The 8,426-nt window shown below is 41.6% G+C and overlaps 1 non-coding gene across 1 annotated transcript; it reads left to right on the top strand.

The window, feature by feature from the left end:
* The first annotated feature begins 7,999 nt into the window (after positions 1 to 7,999).
* Positions 8,000 to 8,072, top strand: trnar-ccu (transfer RNA arginine (anticodon CCU)). Its single transcript has one exon. It is a non-coding gene; the product is annotated as a tRNA-Arg (tRNA).
* The last annotated feature ends 354 nt before the right edge of the window (positions 8,073 to 8,426 follow it).

Here is an 8,426-nt window from a genome sequence, read left to right as displayed (position 1 = left end):
GGAGAAACCAGATGGGCAAAGGTAGCCTAGATGAGGAGTTCATAGAATGTTTTCCTGATAGTTTCTTGGAACAGCCAACCAGAGAGCAGGCGATACAAGGCCTGGTAGAAAAACAAGAAATGCTGGAAATACTCAGTAGGTCTGTCAGCATCTGTGCAGAGAGAAGCAGAGTCAATGTTTCAGGTCAGAGACCCTTCTTCAGGACACATAAGCTCACACATTTCTAGTTGCCCAATTGCTATAACACTGCCCTCCGAATCCTGAGATTGTGGATTTGTGCCATTTAGTAAACGTTGATCCAGAAACAAATGTGAAAACACTTTCTGTAAACATTATCGCAGTCTCTGACAGGCAAGTAGCCTCCCTCTTAATTGTAGGAGTATTGTCTCTTCAACCAAAAGTTGTGGGTTCCATTCTGTCAAATTATGCACATCGAGTTGGCAATCCAATGCTGTGTTGAGATAGTGCTGCACTGTTGGAAATGTAACCTTTAGGATGGGATGTTACACTGAGGCTGTGACTATCCTCACAGGTAGATGTTACAAATCCCTGGCATTACTTTGAATAAGAGCAGTGGAATTATCCTCTGTGTTTTGGCCAATGTTAATCCCTCAATCAATGTTTCAAAAATAGAATATCTGGTTGTTATCACATGACTATTTGGGGGAAGTTGCACAAATTTGCTCCCATGGTTCCGATCTTACAACAGTGAAAACATTTCTAAGTACTTCATTGGGTGTAAAGTGATTTGGGATGTGGTCTGCATGGAGTGGACCCTAAACTCTGGAATTCCCTCTCTCTGGGCTGAATTTTACTGTCCCCCCCTCCCCCGACATCGGGGGTCGAGGCAGGGGGGGACTCAGAAATCCTTCCAGGAGCGGACCACCACGGGCCTCAATGGTGGGAAGGCCCCGCCCCATTTTAACAGCAGCAGCAAAGTCTCGGGGCGGCCCCCTGCCGCTCGGCAAAAGAAAATCATTAACATATTTAAATAAATCATAATTACTTACCTTTTCATGATGTCCATCCCATGCCGATATTCCGGCCAGTTGCCAGAAGTCCTGCGTCTTCAGACTCTCCTTAAAATCCACCTCCTTGATCAAGCTTTTGGTCATGTGATCCAATATCTCCTAATGTGTCTCACTGTCATACTTTGTTTTATACTGTTCCTGTGAAGTGCCTTGGATGTTTTATTATGCTAAAGGTGCTATATAAATATAAGTTGTTGTTGTTGTTTCTTTTTCTTTTCTGATTCATGTTATCAGATTCAGTGTCCAAATACAAAGCACACTCTTTCTCTAAGCTGGAAAATTCTAGGTTCACATGCTACCTGAGCTACCACATGATGAAAATATTCAGCAGACACAGTGTGCTGGGATACTGAGCTGCACAAACCAGGTAGTTGCCAGGCTCAGTACCTGCTGTGTACTGAAATTAGTTCATCTCAGCCAGAGTAGGCAGTGGACAGATACAGTAAACAGGTTGGCAATAATCAAGCTTCATTCACAGACTTCTCAATACCCTCCTTGTGCACTGTGACGTCGAATACCTTCACCTTCATGATGTGGAAGTGACATAATGATGTTTTGGACAATGATTGACATCATTGCTTTGTGTTTCTGTTCCCTCATGAATGCTCGTGAATCTCTGATGGAGTTGTGAGCCCTCTAACAATTGTTTCTAAATATCACCCCCATTGTAATCAGTGCAGATATCTAGTAATAGAAGCCTAATCAATGTAGGCCTTGTCTCTTTTATACAGCAATGTGCAAAAGGAAAACTTTGTATTATATAGTACTTAGTTACATAGAATTTACATCAGAGAAACAGGCCATTCAGCCCAAGAGTTCCATGCTGTTGTTTATGCACTAGCTTCCACTTCAATGAATCTCTGCTATTTGCCTCAACTACTCCTAGTGGTCACAAGTTCCACATTCTAACCACTCTCTGGGTAAATAAATTCCTCCTGAATTCCCGATTGGAATATCAGAGACTATCTTATATTTATGGACCCTGGTTCTGGTCTTGCCCACAAGTGGAAACATCTTTTCCACATTTACCCTATCAAATATTTTTGGAATCGGAGAGACCTCTATCAGGTCATCCCTCAGTCTTCTCTTTTCTAGAGAATACAGCCCCAGTTTATTCAATCTTTCCTGATAGGTATACCTCTCAGTGTTGTTATCTTTCTAGGAACACTGATTTGCACATTCTCTAGTGCCTCTGTAATATATTTTATAATTTGAAGACAAGTAATGCTCACAGTGTTCCAAATGCGGTCTAACCAGGTTTCTATATAAGTTTAACATAAATTCTTTGCTTTTCAATTCTTTCTCTCCGGAAATGAAGCACAGTACTTTGCTTGCATTTTTATAGCTTTATTAACCTCCGATGCTATTTTTAGTGATTTGTGTATCTGTATCCCTGGATCCCTCTGTTCCTCTATCCCATTTCGACAAATATTTTCCAAGGAGCATTTGGCCTTCTTATTCTTTTCCTAAAATGTATTACCTCGCACTTCTCTATATTGAAATTTATTTGCCAAATCCATGCCCAATCTGAAAGGTTATTAAAGTCTTCCTGTATTTTGCTGCAGTCCTCCTATGTATTCATTACATTCCCAGGTATGATCTCCAAATTTTGAAAATGTACTTCCAATTCACAATCGTTTATATAAATGATGAACAACACTGTTCCCAGCTCCGATCCTTGTGAAAAACTACTTCCCATCTGAATAACTACCTTTAACCCCTACTCTCTGCTTTCTGTTTTGGAGCCAGATTGCTCTCCATTCTGCTACCTGCCCCCTGATTCCGTGTGTTCATGAGTCTATTATGCAGCACCTTATCAAAGTTATTTCTAAATCCAAATATATTGTCATGCAGGCCCCACCTGGCAAGAATGAGGCATATTAATTTCACCACATAGACATTAAATTTCAAATTCTTGCTGGGAAGAGGAAATGCCTGTTACAAAGGGTTGGCAGGCCCCTGGCTGGAAAAAACATTTTTGCATACTAGCAGACATTGTTGGAACAAAGCAGCTATCCTCTGCTCCAATACAATACATGGAACAGACCTGGTCAAACCTGGTCATGGGACCACTCTGCTGGCCAACTTAGGGAGTTTTAAATTGTAGAGACAGTGTTTGAACTGGGAGAAAGCTCTTGGCTCCTGGATTGAAAAGACCTCCTTTCCTGTCTCTTTCTCACAGAGCTTCAAAAACCCACTGGAGACACATGAACCCCAAGAGACAAAAGTCTCCTACAGTGAACAGGGTTTAAGAAGAATGCTGGGCCCCAATGAAAAGCAAGAACTACCCACAAAAGGACTCTACAGTGAGCTCGAAGAACAGTAACAAAAACTCTTCAGATATTGCCTCAAACCTTTCCACTTTATTTTTTCTTCTGCTCTTTTCTGTCTCTATTTGCATGGGCGTTTAGCATATGCATGCCAGCGTGGGCGCGTCATATATCCGTAGGCGTCAACTGAATGAGAGTTTAAGTTTTAATAAATTTCAGTCTTTCTTCTTTATATATATGAAAAGCTGTGTGTGTGTGTCTGTTGGTGTCTTTGCCTTATGATTGGAAAGCAGTGAACAAGGATTCACCAAGGGGGAGCTAAAAGCACAGTGTGTTTAAAAATGAAACTCTGTTACGGTAAGACCAGGTGAAGGCTGAAAGGGAACCCTAGACCTCTTTCTCACCTGGTTGTAACAACATTATGACAGCTGCAATACCGTTATCTACACTTTTAGTTACTTCTTCAAAGAATGTAATAAGGGTCATCAAGTATGACCTTTTCTTTTGAAATCCGTGCAAACTATTCAGTATTTTTCAGTTTCCAGATGTTTTCCTGTTACATCTTTGAGAAAGGATTCCATTATCTCTCCTGCCACCGATGTTAAACTTCTTGGTCTATAGTTCCCTGGACTTATTCTATCTCTTTTTTAAATATAGGAATCAGCTTAGCTGCCACTGCTCCTCTGCTACTATTCCCATTTCTGATACATTTTTATATATTTCTGAGTGCCTCTGCTATCTCTTTCGTCTCTTCTTCTGATAGTCACGGAGGGAATCCATCAGGATCAGGGGTTTTACTCTCTCCAAGATTGACTCGTTTACCAATTCCACCCCCTCCCCCAACTTTCTATCTTAAACGTCTTTCGATTTTTTTTGATCTCTTCTTCTCATGTCATGCTGACCATGTCAGTCTCCCTGGTTAATACTCTCCCAAGGTAAAGGAATTATTTCATATTTCGGTCATCTCACTGTAACGACCTGAGTTTATCATGTGTATCCCTTCGTGACCCAATCCCTATCCTGATTTTTCATTTGTTATTGAGGTGTCTGTGGAATAATTTCCTTTTTTTAAATATTTATTGATAATCTAATTTTGTCATTTCTCTTTGCCTTCCTAACTGTTTTTTTTAATTCTTACCTAACCTTTTCATATTCTCTTTTGTCATTCTCTCCTTTGTTGTCTACGGACTTAGTGTCTGCCTTTATCTGTAGTTTCAACTTTGCTCAGTTTATGGAGAATTTAGAGCATTTCCTAAGTACATCAAGGCTGTTGATCCAGGCATGTGACTCCTGTGGTTCAATGGGTAAGACACTAACTTCACAATTCAGGATTGTCAATGCAATCCCTATCTGGGGTAAACTTGGTTTTGAATAATCTTCATTCTGTGAAAACCAGTTCATTGTCCTTGTTTCTGAAATACACAGAGATCAAATAACTTCATCAGCTCCTGTCTTGGAAATGACTGAAATTTAGGGGAAGCAAGTTAAACCTGTGGAAAGCCACTTGCTCTTCACATATAATTGATGTTTTGCCCAGAAGTCACTGTATCAATTCCTGACAGGCAAAAGAAAGTCAGATCATGTCATGTCATTACTGGGATCTTTCAAATTGATAGAATGTGGTTGTGTATGAATAGAAAGATTGGAGCACAAAAAGGCATCAAATGTGGCAGTGATTAGAGAGAGACAAAGGGGACAGTTGCAAAGACCAAACTCTTTCTATGTGCAGCCACATGGCCTAAAGGATAAGGTCCAGCCCTCCTAAAACAGGCATTGATGGTGCAAGTCTCATTTGTGATTAAAGCAGTTTTAGGTGAAGGAGCACATTCTGTAAACAGGCTGCATTCTGTAACAAGCAGTTACTTTTCTTTTTAACTGATCAGCCAATCTCGGCAGTTCCTGTTCGGCTCCCTCCTCACTCTCGCCTTGCTTTCCAGTGTCACAATCCAATGTAATGTTTCTACTGAGCTGTGCACCATCCCAACACCCAGGGAACAATGTCACTTGCACTTTCCAGGCAAATACTTCCCTTTTAAATCCTGTCTTCAGATTACCCAATGTCTGAGGCACAGTTGTTACTTTGTAATGTAGATATCCAATTACAATACACGTATGATTGATGTTATCAGATTCAGGGTGAAATACACAGCACACTCTTCCTCCAAGCTGGAAAATTCTAGGTTCAAATGTTACCTTGGTTATCATAGAAACTTACAGCAGAAGGAGACCATTCAGCCCATCGTATACACTCAGTCACAATAATAACTCCTCTAGTGTTCCTCAATTCTACTGAAATAGATTCTGTCTTTGGTCTCTCAACTCTATCATTCCTCCTCAGTGTTATAATAGTTTCTTTGAACAATGCTGCCACGCCCTCCATTTTTCCTGCCCTATTATTCCTGAATATCTTGTTGCCAGGAATATTCATTATCCCAATCTTCCCCTCCTTTGAGCCAGATCTCTGTTATTGCCACAATATCATAGTCCCGTGTGGTGACTTGTCCCTGCAGCTCACGGAGCTCATTTCCCACACTCAGTACATTTACTCACATACACTCACAAATCCATCTCAGACTGCTTCATATTTACTCCCAGTCTGAATTATTCTTTATTCTGGTGCTATTTGTCTCTCCCAGTCCACTTTACATCTTGCTTCTCCTCTCTAATGCTTCATCCTGGTGCCTCCCCCACCCCCGCCAAATTCATGTAAACCTTCACTAACAACTCCAGTTAAAGTTTCTTCAAGGACATCAGTCCCAGTCCCGTTCATCCTGCCCCAGAATTGGTTCCAATACCCCAGGAATCTTTTTACATGCTGGGTGATAAACTGTCTTATCTTATTGCTCCTGTACTCACTAGCACATGACATTGGGAGTAATCCAGAAATTACCAGCTTTGAAGTCCTGCTCTTTAATTCCTCCCGAGCTCCTGAATCTCTGACTGTAGTACCTCAACACTTCTCCCTATGTTATAGCTTTCCATATCGCCCACAACTTCCCCTCCCCACTTAAAATATTCTGTACCCTCTCACTGATGTCTTTATCAACCAATCTCAGTTGCTCCTGTCAGCAAGCTTCCCTGTGACATCAAATGCCTTCAGCTCCATGACATGGTAGTGAGGTAATGGTGTTTTTGATGATGATTGATATCATTGTCCTGTGTATTTGAATCCTTACGAACACTCGTGAATCTCTGATGCAGTCCTGGGCCCACTAACAGTTACCAAATATCATGGTCCATTATAAATGAGAGCACATATCCAGCAGTAGAAGTCTAATCAATGTCGTGGTGCTTGTCCAAGTCAAAGGAGAACATGCTTAAGGGAAGCTTTGTAAATTCTTCCCTGATGATAGACAGTGATATTTCCAAGAAGATAAAATATATCATTGAGCAAACGGCATCAGGAAACCAGATCTGCTCCCACCTGCTCCACATCATTGTTAAAGGATGTGGAATTGGCTGAAAATAAAGTGAGTGGCCACAGGGACAGGTGGAATTTAGAAAGGATATAGAGCAAACAGCAAGAGCATCCAGTGTGATGTCGTGCTCCTGTGGCCTAATGGATAAGGCACTGGTTTCTACAGGAAGGTATTTGTGAGGTTAAATCCCATCTGGGATGAGATTAATCTTCATTCAGTGAATATCATGATTCTTGGTAGTGTGGAGGAACAGAGGGATCTTGGGGTCCATGTCCATAGATCGCTCAAAGTTGCCACCCAAGTTGATAGGGTTGTTAAGAAGGCGTTTGGTGTGTTGGCTTTCATTAACAGGGGGATTGAGTTTAAGAGCCGTGAGGTTATGCTGCAGCTCTATAAAGCCCTGGTTCGACCACACTTGGAATATTGTGTTCCGTTCTGGTCGCCTCATTATAGGAAGGATGTGGAAGCTTTAGAGAGGGTGCAGAGGAGATTTACCAGGATGCTGCCTGGACTGGAGGGCATGTCTTACGAAGAAAGATTGAGGGAGCTAGGGCTTTTCTCATTGGAGCAAAGAAGGATGAGAGGTGACTTGATAGAGGGGTACAAGATGATGAGAGGCATAGATAGAGTGGATAGTCAGAGACTTTTTCCCAGGGTGGAAAGGGCTATCACCAGGGCCCATAGTTTTAAGGTGATTGGAGGAAGGTTTAGGGGAGATGTCAGAGGTAGGTTCTTTACACAGAGAGTGGTGGGTGCGTGGAATGCACTGCCAGTGGTGGTAGTAGAAGCAGATACATTAGGGACATTTAAGCGACTCTTGGATAGGTACATGGATGATAGTAGAATGAAGGGGAGGTAGTTAGTTTGATCTTAGAGTAGGTTAAAGGTTCGGCACAACATCGTGGGCCGAAGGGCCTGTACTGTGCTGTACTGTTCTATGTTCTATGTTCTATGTTCTATCTGCTCTTTATCATCATTAAGAAACACACAAAGATTAAAGTAGCTTCAGTCAGGTTGCTGTCTGAGAAATGACTGAAACTTAGAGCCAGGGTAAGCAAAGAAAGCTCTGGAAAGACACTTGCTTTTCACATCCAACAACATTTTGCCCAGTAATCAACTGTACTAATTGTTGACAGACAACAGCAAGTCACATCCTGTCATGTCATTGCTGGAACCTTTGGCATCAATACATTGTGGTTGTGTGTGAAAATGAAGGCTTCAAATTTGGCACTGCTTAGAAAAAGTGTTAAAGGGACAACTTACAGCATTGAAATCAACAGCCCCAGTGGCCTAATGGATAAGGCACTGGCCTCCTAAGCCAGGGATTGTGGGTTCAAGTCCCATCTGGGGTGTAGTAAATACACTTTCAACTGTTCTTTTTACCACTTCACCTCCTTTCTTATTTGCTTTCCACTCTCACAATCTGATGCAGTCTTTCTGCCAAGCTCTGTGCCATCTTAACACTCACTGAACAATACCACCTCCACTTTCCACACAAATCCTTTCCCTTTTACCCCTCTTTTCACTTCACACAACAGCCCATGCACAGTTCGTACTTACAAATACAAACACAAATTACAACTCAACTACAAATCCTCTTAGCACATTCAGACCTCAAATACACACCACAATCTTCCTCCAAACACCAACAATTCTATCTTCAATTATTATCTCAGCTACCACACGATGAAAATGCTCAGCAGGCA

Source organism: Heterodontus francisci, chromosome 10, assembly GCF_036365525.1.
Source record: "Heterodontus francisci isolate sHetFra1 chromosome 10, sHetFra1.hap1, whole genome shotgun sequence".
In the NCBI taxonomy this organism is placed as follows: domain Eukaryota; kingdom Metazoa; phylum Chordata; class Chondrichthyes; order Heterodontiformes; family Heterodontidae; genus Heterodontus; species Heterodontus francisci.
This window is presented reverse-complemented; position numbering and strand designations above follow the sequence as displayed.